The sequence below is a fragment of the Mobula birostris genome, chromosome 7 (genome assembly GCF_030028105.1).
Source record: "Mobula birostris isolate sMobBir1 chromosome 7, sMobBir1.hap1, whole genome shotgun sequence".
Lineage (NCBI taxonomy): Eukaryota > Metazoa > Chordata > Chondrichthyes > Myliobatiformes > Myliobatidae > Mobula > Mobula birostris.
This window is the reverse complement of record NC_092376.1, coordinates 39918664-39935275: the sequence shown is the minus strand read 5'-3', so window position 1 is coordinate 39935275 and position 16612 is coordinate 39918664. Positions and strand designations below refer to the sequence as shown.

At 41.0% G+C, this 16612-nt stretch overlaps 1 protein-coding gene across 1 annotated transcript in view; it reads left to right on the top strand.

The window, feature by feature from the left end:
- The first annotated feature begins 8726 nt into the window (after window positions 1–8726).
- Window positions 8727–16612, top strand: part of uspl1 (ubiquitin specific peptidase like 1) — a 152854-nt gene continuing 144968 nt past the window's right edge. The window contains exons 1-2 of the mRNA XM_072262957.1: window positions 8727–8763; window positions 9314–9451. The gene's annotated coding sequence lies outside the window, so the exon portion shown is untranslated. The remainder of the gene's footprint in view (window positions 8764–9313; window positions 9452–16612) is intronic.

The window sequence follows — 16612 nt, the reverse complement described above, 5'->3', positions numbered from 1 at the left end:
GGCTGTTTCTGGCATCTCTGAGCCTGAATGCTTGAAACCACAGTGAGCAAAACAATTCTAAATTGTACTGCTTATTTCTCGGCAACTATCAGTGACAGAAATCACTTCTTTTTGAACACAAGCACTAACACTATTTAAAAACTGTTCACTCTAAACGCAGGTGTTGTGTCTAACGGTCACACAAATTCACATGACTGACGATAGTCGAAAACTGTTCAGCAACAGTCTCTCTTCCAATTAAGTAGCATTGTGTCCCAAATAAACAGAGAGAACCCTGGCTACTTTCTCCATTGGATTTTGTTCTTTAAGAGTTGTCCCAAATAAGTGGCTGCCTGGATGGACCAATTTTCTAGAATCCACTGTACTTGGAAGTGAGAGACTTAGAGGGCTATGGGCCAAATGTGGGCAGATGGGACGAGCTTGCTGAGCAACACAACGGGCAAACTTCCATGCTCTATGACTCTGACAGTGATGATATAACCTCACTACAGCTCTACTGCCGTGTAGGGCCTAGCACTTTAAGATTGAGTGAATTAGGAGCCTGGGCGCAGATGTCTTGCACGTTGCTAAGGGAAGTTGGGATCGAGAATGTGGAAGTGTTTGCTATAATTTTTTAATCATAGATACATGGGAGTTTTCAGAGGCTTGAAGATTTTCAGGAAAGAATGTGACGGCATTCTGAGTAACTGCAGGTCAGGTACTTTAATATATGTGGTGGACATCATGTTCAAATGAATAATCAATAAACAAAAAATTTGGCAACATTTGCAAAAATTTTAGTTAAGATGAGGCATCACTAACTTTTAAAGGTAGAACAAGTTTGACAATCATAATTTTTTTGATTATATTACAAAGATTGTTAATGAGAGACTGAAGTAGATGTTTTAGATTTTCAAAGAGTATTTGAAGAAGTATCACACTTCTGATTAGCAAAATAGGAATTATGCAATATGAAGTTTAGGATCATCTTGGATGAAGATTTGAATGAAGAATGGAAAACAGGGAGATGATTGATTTTCGGACTGAAAGATGTTGGTCTGTGTTCATGTTGTGATGAGAGACCTTGACAAGGATGATTAGCACCCAAATGCTGGAGTATCCGAGGCAAGGATCAAGGCACGGTATATAGTTGGAATGAGAACTGAGCACAAACAAAATGCTAGACGATACCTCTAATTGAATTTATAATTGTGCATTGAGACTGTTCAGGTACTCTTTAAATGCTGAATTCTTGATGCCAAAACCAATTAACAATTGCCAATTAACAGGATGTTCTTGAACCCTTAAAGGGGCCGCACCAGCTATCCATACTCCAGAAAGTTAGAGCATCTTTCTTTATAAATCTTTTTATTGAATTAGTACACAAAGAGTAAAGCATATAGCAACCAATACATTGTTAGGATATAAATATAAAAGTAATATTAACACAAAAAAAATACAAACAACGTATGTTAATTATAGAATAACAAGGTAATATAATTGTATACTAATGTTTCATATATACCTAATAGAACGGAAAAAAAAACCCAGAAAAAAAAACCTACCGTGCAACTAACCTAACAAAGCAAAACAATGGGCTAACTAGGTATATACCAGACTTTGAACAATTAAACAATCGCGTCCTCAAACCCAACCTCCGCTAATAACAGATAAAATCCACGAAGGGAATGTATATATGGTCAGAGAGGAAAAAAGTAGTTACATTAAATGAAAATATTGAATAAATGATCTCCAGGTCTGTTCAAATTTAACTGAAGTATCATGAAGATTACTTCTGATTTTTTCCAAATTTAAACACAGTATCGTTTGAGAGAACCAAAAAAACATAGTTGGGGCATTAATCTCCTTCCAATGTTGTAGAATACATCTTTTCGCCATTAAAGTAAGAAATGCAATCATTCTACGAGCTGAGGGGGATAAATTACTAGAAGTTTTAGTAATCCAAAGATAGCAGTAATAGGATGGGGAGAAATATCACTATTCAAAATCTTCGAGATAATATTAAAAATGTCTTTCCAAAAAGTTTCCAGAGTAGAACAAGACCAAAACATGTGGGTCAGGGAAGCTATCTCCCCATGACATCTATTGCAAAGAGGGTTAATATGAGAGTAATAGCAAGCTAATTTATCTTTAGACATGTGTGCTCTATGGATCACTTTAAATTGAATTAAGGAGTGTTTGGAACAGATAGAGGAAGTATTAACAGTTGTAAAGAAAGTTAGAGCACCTAAATTCCAGAAAGCTGGCGCAGTTGGGTGCTTCTGATAACAGGACCCCCTCCCCTACAGTCGACTCCTGAAGGCCCTGGCTGCTCACACAAATGGTGATGGTATTCGTGGATGAGAACCAGATCCCAGGTATCTTTTTCAGGGATCCAGCACCTTTCCTTGGGTCCAAATCCTTCCCAGACAGCAAGGTTTCAAAGGTACAATTTAATGTCAGAGAAGTGTATACAATATACATCCTGAAATGTTTCCTCTTCACAATCATCCACGGAAACAGAGGAGTGCCCCCAAAGAATGAATAACAGTTAAATGTTAGAACCCCAAAGACCCCCCAGCTTGCCTCCCTCCCGCACATAAGCAGCAGCAAGCAGTGATTCCCCCCTCCCCCTCCAGGAAAATAAAATCGGCACGCACCACCAAGCACTCAAGCGTGAGCAAAACAACAGCAAAGACACAAACTTGCAGTTTGTTATGTCTCCATTTCACAATGAGAGGGGAGACATAACAAACAACTTTATGATTTATAATGTTAAAAGTCCATTGCGTCGCTTTTTCTGAGCTCTGTGCCCAAAGTTCTCGGGGCATACAGCCAGAGATCTTCCGTCTCCAACAACATACCGATCTGCAGAGGCACAGACCTTCTCCGGAGCCATGAAATCTCGGTCCTCTGAAGGCGAGTGAAGCTCTTAGGCCGGCCAGCTGTGAAACCCCGAGACCGGGTACAGTTCCCGCAAAGAACCGTAGTCAGTGTGCAACTCCAGGTCAGGGTTTTCAAAAGAACCCTGAAAGGGAAAAATTGAGATATTAAAGATGGAGATAGAGCTGTTTCTGAAGATGCAAGCAAAGGAGTCTCCTAAGCCTCTATTAATTCAGGTACTGCTGAATTCTCCGAACAGTTCATGAGTCCAAAATTCTTGTCACTGTGAAGACCTGTTCCCCATTGATAAACCTGGTGGTGGTGGGGCTGACGGTGTTGCGGCAAAGGGACTAATGCAGACAGGTAATTCAGAGATGTGGAAGGGGGTTTGATCTTCAGGGTTTTGGGGAGCTGCAAAGGTTTAAGTTTACTTACTTGAGGACAAGGTTTACTTTCTTGAGGACCTTGAAGGCTCTGATGAACTTGGAAGCTAACTTTCCAGACTCCACCCTGAGAGACAAATCGTGAGTAGATAGCCAGACCTGTTGCCTAGGCTGCAAGACGGGTCCCCTTCTGCTGATTCGATTAAGTTTGGTTTCTACCTTCTGGGTAGAGGCCAGCAAAATCTCTCCTGCCCTGGACCATTTCTGTTTGTAGCATTGGATGAGATCTTTGGCTGCAAGAACCTCAACCTCAGCCTCCTATTCTGGGGAGAGTGGCAGGGTATACCCAAACTGGCAGTTGAATGGTTATATCCCATGCACTGAATGCTGTAAGGTGTTGTGGGCGACCTCAAATGGCCGCACCACTTGTCAAGTCTTTCTGAGGCTAGGCACCGTAAGGTTTGTTCCAAATTTTGGTTGACCCTCTCCATCTGGCCATTGGACTGTGGGTGGAACCCAGAGGAAAGACTCTCAGTTGGCCCAATCAGTTTACAGAATGCCCTCCAGAAACAAGATGCGAATCGTGGACCACGATCTGTGACAATGTCAACTGGGAATACGTGGATCCTGAAGACCTGGTCAAGGACAATTCTGGCTGTCTCCACCACAGTTGGTAACTTGTTCAAGGCAATGAATCTGCAAGCCTCTGAAAACTGGTTGATAACTACCATGACGATAGTTTTCCCCTTGGATTGTGGAAGACCCATGACATGCGCCCATGGTCTTTCTGGAACAGGTTGGGTATGGAGCTCCTTGTTCCGGGCGCATACTTTGCCTGGCTGCACTTTTTGCTGAACCTCTTTTGCCTTTCTGGGCCAACAATACCTTCCCTTGATGAACAGGAGGGTCCTGGCAATCCCTGGGTGAGCAGCTATTCTTGATGAATTTCCCCATTGGAGTACCTGAGACTGGATGGAACTCGGAACGAACAGCCGGCCTGGAGGACCGTACTTAGGAATCTCCCCTTGCGCTGGTGCCTTGCGAACAGAACATTGATTCTCCACTTTGGCTTGGGGCAAATTGGTCATAGGCTGTTCCTGTTGTTCAGGTTTGTCAAACTGACAGGACAAGGCATCTGGTTTCCGTTTCTTTTACCTCAGTCATAGTTCAGGATGAAATTACAGCAGTTAAAGAAAATAGACCACGTGGCCTGCCTGGCATTCAGTCTCTTGGCCTCCTGAATATAAGCCAGGTTCTTGTGGTCTGTCCAAACAATAAAAGGGTTCTTGGCCCCCTCAAGCTAGTGGCGCCATTCTTCCGAAGTCAATTCAACTGCCAGTAGCTCCCGTTTCCTGATGTCATAGATTCTGTCTTTTGGGGATAGCCGTCCGGAGAAGAATGCAAACAGGTGCAGTTTACCACCCAAAGATGACTGTTGAGACAACACTGCACCCACGCTGATGTCTGAGGCATCCACCTCCACGATGAAGGGAAGATAGATAGATAGGTAGATATACTTTATTAATCCCGAGGGAAATTTGGTTTCGTTACAGCCGCACCAACCAAGAGTAGAGTGTAAATATAGCAATACAGCCAAGAGTATTGCTATATTTACGCTCTACTCTTGGTTGGTGCGGCTGTAACGAAACCAAATTTCCCTCGGGATTAATAAAGTATATCTATCTATCTATTGGAACGGCTGTACCAGGCTGTATGCATGACCATGTACGAAGGTTGAGACAGGTGAAACCAAGATGGGAGCTGATATAAACTGCTATTTGAGCTCTATAAAACAACCTCCGCTTCAGTAGTCCAGACAAAATCCAGACATGGATTTCTTAAGTTAGAGCCGTCAGCAGAGCTGCCACGAAGCTGAAGTTCCTGATGAACTTCCGGTAAAAGTCCATGAATAGTTAGACTTGACACTGGATGGTTGTGGCCAATCTCTAACTGCCTGAGACTTCGTAGGGTCCATCTTGAGATTGCCATTGGAGATGATAAAACCCAAAAATGAAATGGTTGTCATGTGAAATTCAGACTTCTTCGGCTTAACGTAAAGTCCATGGTCTAGAAGCCGCTTTAAAATATCCCTGACATGAGGAACATGCTCCTCCATGGACTTTGAGAAAATTAGAATATCATCTAAGTGGACGAAGGCGAGAGAGAGCACATTTTTTATAAAGGCTGGAGTGTTCACAAGGCCGAAGGGCATAACCAGGTACTTGTAGTGCCCCCTTAGTGTATTGAATGCAGTCTTCCACTCATTGCCTTCCTTTATACAAACCAAATTGTACGCACCCGGTAGCTCTAGCTTAGTGAATATTCTTGCCCCTTGAAGAATCTCGGGCAGTATTCATGAGTGGAAGATGGTGGCAATTCTTGACTGTTATGCAGTTTAATCCTCTATAATCAATTCAGGGTTGCAGGTTCCCATCCTACTTTTGTATGAAGAAGAAGCCTGCACAGGCTGGTGATGTGGAGGGCCGAATTAATTCCATAGCAGTAGCCTCCTTATACACTCTTCCATTGCGCTTCTCTCTGGGCCTGAGAGTGCATATAATCAACCCCTTAGAGAAAAGGCAATACAGACAAAGGTTACAGTTTTAATGTCAGCAGGAATAAAACCACCTGCTGCTGCTGCTGTATAGGTAGATTTTTGAAGAAAGACAGAAGTATTATAGGTTGAATTCGTATGAGGCAAAAAAGGGAGATTTTGCTGAACTTTAAAGCATTGATTAGGAGGATAAGCATTACGTAAGCTAAAGCACTGATCCAGTTCTAGTCACCACATGTCAGGAAAGATGTTATACTTCTTGAGAAACTGACAAAGAGATTTACCAGAATGGGTTGTAGGGATGAAGGAATTTAGCTGCAAGATTAGGTCAGAGAGGCTAGGATTGGTCATCTTAGAGCAACACAGTTTGAGGGGAGATTTGAAGGAGATAATCAAGATTCTGACAGGTTTATGTGTAGGCAGAGAATGCTATCCCTCGCAATATAAAAACAAAGGGACACATAGTTTAGTTTTCCAGCAAAAAGTATTAGTATGGGAAATATATTTGTTTTACTCAGGGAATATTGTTGATCTGAAACTACGAGGGTGGAAGCAGAGATGATAATCAATTTCAAAAGGCCCTTGAGGGAAGTGAACCTACAAGTCTAGAGGGAAAGTGCAAAGGAATTGGATTTGTGAGATTGCTTTCTGTAGAACCACTATGGACTCGATGGGCTGAATGGCCCCTTTCTGCATCACAATCACTCTGAGACTAAGCAGTAAATTTGAACCTACTACATGAGTCATTTGTGTGTTGCTGGCAATTTGTCCCCGGCAGCAAGATGTGGCCTAAATAATACATATATCAATTTTGACCCAGTGAAAAGAGGAACAGGCATCTATTTCCAGGTTAGGATGGTGCATGAGTTGGAGTGGATCCTGCAGAAGATGGTGTTGCATGCATCTGTTGCCCATTTCCTCCTTGATGGAAGAGGTTTTAAGTTTGTAGTCTTTGTTAATAGCATCAGTGCATCACTTGTGTGGATGTTGTCAATAGCTGCTGCAGTGCAACAGGGTGAAGGGGAAGTTTATAGCGGTGAATGGAGTGCCATTCAAATGGGCACATGGTTTTGTTCTGGACAATGTTGAACTTCTTGAATGTCGCTGAAGCCACATTTATCCAGACATGTGGAGAATATTCCATCACATCTCTGACTTGTGCCTTGAAAGACTGTGCAGAGACAGGAGGTGAAGATATCCAACTTGTAACCTGGTGTTTTCCCTTTATTTCTCACAGCCTCTTTCCTTTTCCTAGTTTATTTTCCTTCTCAAGTTCCTACCCTAAACCTTTGACACCTCTTGATCTTGCTACTCTGTTTCCGTATTGTGTGTCTTTGAAGTAAGACTTTAATCTTACTCTGTGACTCTCTATTTTTCAAAGTTCCTTGAATTGTATGATGGTAATGCTTCTGCTTAATGGTCCAGTTGAACCTCTTTGCAGGATGTTGATTACTTCCTTCTGCACACCCACCCAATTCTTCATCTACACCTTTGCCAAACTTCATGCCTAGCAAACCCTTGTGAAGTAATCCTTCTCCTCACTTTCTCGTCCAACTCACCCTTCCTAATGACTCTTACATTTCCAATGCTTCAGGTTAAGTAGCAGAAAGTTAAAAGGCAGAGGGAAATATCAGTAAAGGAATACTAAACCACAGAGTTGTTAGTTCATTTTGGGGTTTAGCATTTAGTTGAGTGTGTCTTTATGTGGGGATAGTGTTCCAGGTACATAAAATTGTAAAGGTATTTGTATCTCCGCATTATATATGGTGACATATATGTATTTTGATAATAAATTTATTTTAAACTATGAATTTGAATTTTAAAGTTTAATTGTCTTTCAATGATACATAAATCCTCATGAATACAGAAGAACAGTGATACTCTGTACAAATCACAATACCAACAGTCACACACAGCAGAAGACACATATAGCACATATAAGATATCAGTAAAATACAGTCACATAACAAATGCAGTCTAAGACCCTGAGTCCATGAATGTTGCTGCATTCAAACACAATACAGCTTCTTCTGCCGAGCAAAAACTGGCCAACTCCAGCTTGCATGCTGCGCAACACCGCCTCCAGTGAAGTGCACCGGCTCCAAAACTTTTCTCCTGGGTGGCTATGAACAGGTGACACTGCAGCGTGAGGCCTATTCCTCACTGTGACTGAGGCTACGCAGCTCCCCTGCCGTCTGCTAATTAGTCAGTGAATTGGACTTCCAGCAGTCTACATTAACAATATCCAGCAAGGTCTTACGATCACAAGAAAAGCAACTAAAATGATTACTCATCGTTAGACTGCACACCAACTCCTCCGACGCCTCTCAGGCACAGGCAGCAGCACGATCCACACCAACTCTAGCTCTTTCAGTTGCTCCAATAAGCAACTCACTGATGGGATAGACCTGCAGTACTTTAGGTTCTTAATATCTGGCAGGACCTTGTAATTGTGAAAAATACGTTTAAAAAAAAAGACAATAACACCTTTGGTTGACTCAGTAGAAGCCACTGCGATCAAATGTGTCGCATCTTAGGGGAAGTGTCAAACTTCTTATTCAAATTACTTGGGCTTCCATTTCATGCATCAACAGTTTATGCTGGCAGATGATTATGTGCAGCATAATTTGAACAGGATATACAAAACTTCCAGTCTGATTCAGTCCATTGGACTGAAATGTGAAGAATATTTGTACAAACTGGGATTTCTGTCCTCAAATGCCAAACATGAAAAAACATTCCAACTTATATGAATATAATTAATACATGCAATAAAACCAATAATTGTCCAGTAGCTTTCGTGCTGAAGCTATCAATTAATTTACAGTGTCTTATCTGACATGTTTCAACTTTAATTGTGGACTGCAGTAAGTTTGTCGAACCTCATTTGCCACTAGGGGGAGTCGTAAGGCAAATATTGCACAAGACAGCAATAGAGTGGCCACTCAGCCTGATGCCGAGCAGGTCAGTGAATTTGATAGATCTGTCTCAAATGTCTTTGACTGCAGCGTGTGATTTAGATGTACATTGAAACATTTTTTTTAAAAATCTAAAATTTTAAAAATGGGTTTGGAAACAGCTGACATGTCAGTTAAGGTTCTCACTTGAAGCTCTAAAGTCAGACCTGAAAATTCTAGGCCTTTGATCAAAATAGCAGGATAAGCCTGCACAGAATTTCTGCTACCTCAAAAGGTAGGTTTAAGTGAAGTTCCTCACTTTAGGTTTAAATAGTGGGCATCTTTGATATTCCAGGTCCACAATACGGAGGAAGGATGTCTATTGTTAAGTACTCAGGAAGAGCGACAACAGGCGACAAGTATAAATATATTGACAGATAACACATTGTCATTTTTGGTCTGGAAATAGAATATTAAAAATGGGCCATGAAACCTGAAGTGTTAGAGATACCAGAGAATGTAAACATTTAACAGAATATCAGCAATAGCTAGTTTACATGTTAAATAACTGAGTGAATCAGGTGGTATTATTGACAATGATAATTTTGTTTTTTTAGGAAGAATAATAAGCAACAAGATGAGGATCACTGGGATCACTACTGAGAGATGGTCCCATCATAGCTGACCCTGTCTGCATTTATCATCGTCTCATGGTTTCTCCCAATCGTATTTCTCTTCAGACCACCCCATTCTCTGTAAGTTTATTTTTCTAAATTCTCCTGATTTTCATGATAGGCCTTCACCTTCAAATATTAACTGTTTCTTGCTCCGTAGTTGCTGTCTGATCTATTGAATGTTTCCAGCATTTTCAAATTTATTTTGTTCATGTTATTGCTAAAGTGCTCCAAGTTCAGAAAATAATTTTTACACAAAATGGACCATTTCCAAAAAAGGAATGATTGAGCTCAACAGAGGCCTTAGATCAATTGGATAGTATTTTGTATTTAAATTGTCGGAAATAACAAACGGTAGAGGTGCTTGCACACAGCAAAATTGCACTAGGTTTTACTATTGTCTCTGTATTAGAAAACAAGGATGAAAGGATTGTCTTTTCAAAAAAGATTAAGTCAGGGCCTACACTCATTGGAATTTAAAAGGATGAGAGGTGAACTTATAAACACGTAGAAAACTCATGCAGGCTTAACAGAGCAGATATTGAGAGGACATTAAGTAAGAACTGGGATTAGATTGTAAATAAGGTGGGGGGGCAGAAACCTGATTGGACGAGGAGTAACCAATCAGGAGGGACGAACTACAGGGGTATAAATACCACCGGACTAGACATGCCGAGGCATCGACCCTGATGAAGGTGGCAGAGTTTGTCAATGAAATGCTGGTTGTAATCAATACCTGTACCTGGCTGGAAAGCCAAGGTGAGTTTATTTGACCTAACATTTGTCCTCATAGGGGAATCTAGACCAGGAGAGCAAAGTTTTAGAGTGATAGATCATGCATTAATTTAATTTTATTTTATTTTATTTCATTTTAGAGATACAGCACAATAACAGGCCCTTCCAACCCAATGAGCCCACACTGTGCAATTACACCCTTGTGCCAATTAACCTACTAATCTGTACATCTTTGGAATGTGAGAGGAAACTGGAGCACCTGGAGGAAACCCACTTGGTTACAGGGAGAACGTACAATCTCCTTACAGATAACAGTGGGAATTGAACCTAGGTCACTATCACTGGTGCTAAAATAGCATTGTGCTAACCACTTTGCTACCACAGCAGCCAAAGCTTCAATCCCATACTAGGAGTCAAACCCAAGGCAAGGCTGGGTGAATATCAGGTATCCTAACTACAAGGCCATACAGGAGATTTGCTAGATCTTCATATAAATGAAGAGTAATTTGTTCTTTCAGATAGCTGAAAGCCTCCAGAATTCTGTATTACAGAGAGCTATGACGGCTGAATCTATTCAACCTATTAAAGGAGTTAAAGGGGAGGGGAAAGGCCTGTAAATTGGAGCTGAGGGTAAGGTCAGATCAGCCCTGCTCTTATTGAATGTCTGAGTAAACATGAGAGGCCAAATCATCTACTCTTGTCCTAACTTCTTGAAGATTAATGAAGCAGAAGAGACATTTTAATGATTTCCAGGCCATGTGTTAGATTGATCTCTAATCAATGCAGCTCAGATCCCATGCTCAGTGGAACATTAACCTTCTTGATCCTATTTCCTCTGAAGACAACAACATGTACCAAACTTCTTCTAATCATCTTTGGAAGAGGTACCCAAAATAACTCTGCGTTGGGAGTTGGTCTTCATCAGAGGAAGACTGTGATCTGTCTGTACAGCGTGAGCAGCCATCTCATTCTTGTAGTATTTGTTCCAAGTAACATATAGGAGAAGCATCAGATCTATTAAAACAATCTTCCGAAAATTATTGTTATGAAGGGTAAGTTACCTTGTGTTTACGAATTTAAACGTGTGCAGATGCAGGGAATCTGCAATAAAAACAAATGATCAGCATGTCAGGCAAAATGTGGAAAGAGGAACAGAATTAATGTTTCAAAATCGACAAATAATAAGACAATACAATCTCCATTAAATATAAGCAGATGGTATCTGGACTTTGGGCCTGAAAAAATGCCAGCGTAGTTAGAGAGTATAAAGACCCGTTTCCCAGAGCTGAGTGAGTCTGGATGTGAGGAAAGGCATATTATTCTTCTCTGGGCTAGCTCTGCTATAGCAACCCCTGTGGCAAATGTTAACTTTCCCACTAGAATTGACAAGGGGTCAGAGTTATTGTATGGAAGGAAAGTTCTTACTCTGCACCCAGGTGAAATAAAACAACACCAAAGCAGAATTATATTGAAGTTGGAAATCTTGACAGGTGACCCCACATTATGGGGAGAATGTCTCTAGAAAATGGTCCATATCATGATTTCCCATAAAACAAAGCTGTGTCAATTGTGCGTGCATTAAGAAACACAAGTTGTAAAATTGCCTTTTTAAAAATAAATTCTGTGGGAACAACTATTATTTTGTAATTCAGACTTTTGTGATAATGACTATAAGAAATCTGTAAGTACAAATTTCTATTACATGAATGGTTGTAGCGTGGGATTAGTAATAAGCAACCTAGAAGTCTGAAATTTTGCATGCGAATCACATTTAGCATAACTTGGGTATTCTAAAACCCATAGGAGGCTCACTAGAGCCCACGGGAGACCAAATTTTAATGTTCCTATTGAAAAGTGGTGGGAACCTGACAGAATGGACATTGATTTCTCCAACCTCTGGTAATTTCTTCCCCTCCCCCTTTTCTATTTCCCATTCAGGTCCCCCTCTTACCCCTTCTCTTCTAACCCGCCTATTTACCCCACTCTGGTGCCCCTCCTCCTTCCCTTTCTCCCACGTTCCACTCTCCTCTCCTATTAGATTCCTCCTTCTTTAGCCCTTTATCCTGACCATCTATCACCTCCGTGGTTCTAAATTTATATCCCACCCCGACCCACCTACCTTCCCCCTCAACTGACTTCACTTATCACCTTCCCTCCCCCCCCCATTCATATTCTGACTTCTTTCCTCCTTTCTTTCCAGTTCAGATGAAGAGTTTTGGCCCGAAATTTGGACATTTTATTCCTCTCCATCGATGCTACTTGACCTGCAGAGTTGCTCTAGCATTTTGTGTATGTTATTCGGGATTTCCTGCATCTGCAGAATAGTTTGTGTTTATGTAAATTAATGGGATTGTTTTCAGATCTATTTTTGAAATGCTAAATACTTGAGTGGACCTCAGAATTATTTAGGTTCTCTGAACCGCCAAGGAAATCGAAATATTTATGCACCAAGTTTCTACTGGAAGTTTCTAAGGAAATCGAAATATTTATGCACCAAGTTTCTACTGGAGACTAACTATGATTTTAAACCAATTAGACGAATGTGTCCAAGAGAAAGAGCCAGGTTTAGGGAAATATCAAAGAAATATCTGACATACTGGTGCAAAGACTATTTACATTAATGAAAAAATCATGCTTTTTGGATGCTTCTTGTAGAATGGAAGGTATTTCCATCTAGTCCATCACAGGAAAGGCTCTCCCCACTGTTGAGTGCTACCACAAGAAAGCAGCATCCATCATCAAGGACCCCCACCATCCAGGCCATGCTCTCTTCTCGCTGCTGCCATCAGGAACAAGGTACAGGACCCTTAGGTCCCACAGAATCAGGTTCAGGAACAGTTATTACCCTTTAACCATCAGGCTCCTGGACCAATGTGGATAACCTCACTCACCTCAACGCTAAACTGATTCTGCAGTCTATGGACTCACTTTTCAGGACTATACATCTCATGTTCTAATTATTGTTTATTTATTTGTGATTTTTTTTTATTTGCACAGTTTGTCTGCTTCTGCACTTTGGCTGTTTGTAGCTTTTCATTGATTCTATTGTATTTCTTTGTTCTACTATGAATATCTGCAAGAAAGTAAATCTTGGTAGTGTATGACGACATATACATACTTTGATAATAAATTCACACTGAACTTTTCAACTTTGAAAACTTCTGTTTATACCACTGTACAGTGGTATGCAAAAGTTTGGGCACCCTGGTCAAAATTTCTGTTACTGTGAATAGCTAAGTGAGTAAAAGATGAACTGATTTCAAAATGGCATGAAGTTAAAGATGACACATTTCTTTAATATTTTAAGCAAGAAAACTTTTTTATTTCCATCTTTTACAGTTTCAAAATAACAAAAAAAGGAAAAGGGCCCAAAGCAAAAGTTTGGGCACCCTTCATGGTCAGTACTTAGTAACACCCCCTATGGCAAGTATCACCGTTTGTAAACGCTTTTTGTAGCCAGCTAAGAGTCTTTCAATTCTTGTTTGGGGGATTTTCGCCCATTCTTCCTTGCAAATGGCTTCTAGTTCTGTGAGATTCTTGGGCCGTCTTGCATATACTGCCCTTTTGAGGTCTATCCACAGATTCTCGATGATGTTTAGGTCAGGGGAGTGTGAGGGCCATGGCAAAACCTTCAGCTTGCGTCTCTTGAGGTAGTCCATTGTGGATTTTGAGGTGTGTTTAGGTTCATTATCCTATTGTAGAAGCCATCCTCTTTTCATCTTCAGCTTTTTTACAGACAGTGTGATGTTTGCTTCTAGAATTTGCTGGTATTTAATTGAATTCATTCTTCCTTCTACCAGTGAAATGTTCCCTGTGCCACTGGCTGCAACACAAGCCCAAAGCATGATCGATCCACCCCCGTGCTTAACAGTTGGAGAGGTGTTCTTTTCATGAAATTCTGCACCCTTTTTTCTCCAAACATACCTTTGCTCATTGCGGCCAATAAGTTCTATTCAAAAGGTTCAAAGGAACATCTAAACAAGCCTGATGCATTTTGGAAACAAGTCCTGTGGACTGATGAAGTTAAAATAGAACTTTTTTTTACTCTCTCGGGGGCGCTAAATGGAGTAGGTGGCATCTGGGCTTTGCTCCGGTCATTTTAAATTTACTTACCACCCTTTTACTATCTTTATCAAAGTGTTTATAACACTTCTAAGGGGTTTCTTCTTTTATGTTACTGCGTAGTCTAATTAAAATGGCTTCTTTGTTATGTTAACTGGTGAGAAAGTCCTCCCGCTAGCAGTTTGTTTGGATTATGTTACCAATAAGAGAATGAACAAACCAATTGGGATAGATGTTATTCTTTCTGTGTGTCTGTAAGTTAGTGTGATGTGCAGATTTTTGTGCAAAAGGCAGGAGAGAGAGAGACAGAAGATGGACCAGGTGCTGTGAGTCTGCTAATGAGGGCGGACCCCGAGCAGGAGTCCAAGGTCCAGGGTGTTCGGTGAGGAGAGGAGACGGAGACGGACTCGTGTGGAGCATCTGGTCAACCACCATTGTTGGTCCCAGGCAGCAGGTCAAGGTGGTCCAAGGGGATCGCAGGGTGAAGAAGGAGGGTCCCGAGCTCCAACTATTTGTGCATGAAGAGATTGAACTTTGATAAATGTGGCACCTTTTATTTTCATTTTATATTTTATTCTCTATTAATTATATAGTTCCAGTAATATCTATAAACTGTAAATCATTTAATTGTATCTGGTGTATTGTCTGTTATTTGGGCGGGGTGGGGTACATCACACAGCATCCACACAAACTATTACCCAGTTTGGCGGGGCCAAGGGCTGTTTCCCTAGGCGACAGCGAGCTGAGCGACCCTGAGGCTTGCCAGGGGGGCTACACACTTTTACATGTTTGAATTCTGAATCTTAATCGACGGAAGTGGCTTACAGAGGAAGAAAGGCATTAGCCGAAGGCAGAGAATCTGGTAATGAAAAGAAAGGGTATGTCTTTGAACAGCCTAGAAAGTCTCAACTTACTTTAGAGGCTATCTCGAATCTATTGGATGAAAAACTTGATAAGCGATTTACTACTTTGGAAGTATTGTTAAAGGAGAGCGAAGGTAGATTGGCAGCACTTGAAAAGAAGAGCAAAAAGCAGCAGCGGCAAATTTCAGAGCTTACTGAAGCTGGAAAACAGAGAGATCGCAGACTGAATTCTTTGGAAAAGAAATTAACTTCGACCACTCATACATTGGAGCAGTATAAAGGAAAGATTATTGATTTGGAGAGTCGAAGTCGCTGATAGAATTTGTGAATAATAGGACTCAGTGAAGACGTCAAGAGCGGGGATCTTACTAAATTTTTTTCTCGATTCCTAATGGAGGTCTTTGGCTCGGAGGTTTTTTCTTCTCTTCCTGTGCTTGAATGTGCACATAGGGCGCTGAGACCAAAACCGCCGAAAGAGTTAAAACCGCTCCATGTAATTCTTCGATTTCACTATGTGAATACTAAGGAGCAATTAATTCGGGTCGCTCGTCGGGAAAGAATTATTGAGCATCAAAATCTTAAATTTCGTTTGATTGAAGATTATTGTCCTGAGGTTATGCAAGAAAGATTGCGTTTTAAAACGGTGATGTCGGAATTATATCAGGGGAATTTCCAACCGGCTTTGTTATACCCTGCTCGCCTGAAGATTGTTCTGCCTGATAAATCGTTTAAATAGTTTAAATCCGTGGATGAAGCACAACAATTTCTCGAAGGTCTATGTTTGAGTTTGGATGTCTATTAAATTTTCCATTCCTTTATGTCTGTGTATATCTGGTTTATTAGTTAATAACGAGCTTATAGATTTGGACATTTTAACTTTGTAGAACTTTGCCCTTGGGTTGATTCCAATTGTACTTTGTTTTGACGTACGGATGTTTATTATGTTTCTATGTTAAAGTTCCTTTCTTTTTCTTTTATTGTTTCACTCACAATTTATTCAGGTAAGCCATTTGTGGCGAAGGTAGTCCTCAGAGCAGAAACAGTCTTTTCTGATGTGTGACTTCATTGGTATGACCTCCAGCCACTTCAGATAAGCATCCACACCATTCAGAAACATGGACTCTATAAATGATTCAGCGACCCAGTACCCACTCTTTGCCTCTGTCACGGATGTAATGGTGCCCATGGGGGTGCATTTTGAACTTTGTGGCATACCAAACAGCTTTTGATCAAGTCTTCAATCTGTCTCTCTTTCCCCGGCCACCACACATAGCTCCAGGTGAGACTCTTCATCTCTGCTGTACCCAGGTGTCCTTGTCGAACATGGGTGCACAGCTTAGGGGGAACCACAACAGAGATCCATACATCAGCATCTGCTGACATACAGACAGTTGGTCTCATCTCATTGAGAACTCTGGAAACATAGGATTACCATGAGCTGGCCATTCTTGCATGGTGATGTCATAGATTTTTGACAAAGTTGGGTCATTCCTTGTTTCTTCTTGCATTTCAGAATTTGTTACTGGCAGCTAGTGTGGAAGACCTCTGCTGGGTCACAGAATGAAGACTTCTCTTCTTCAAT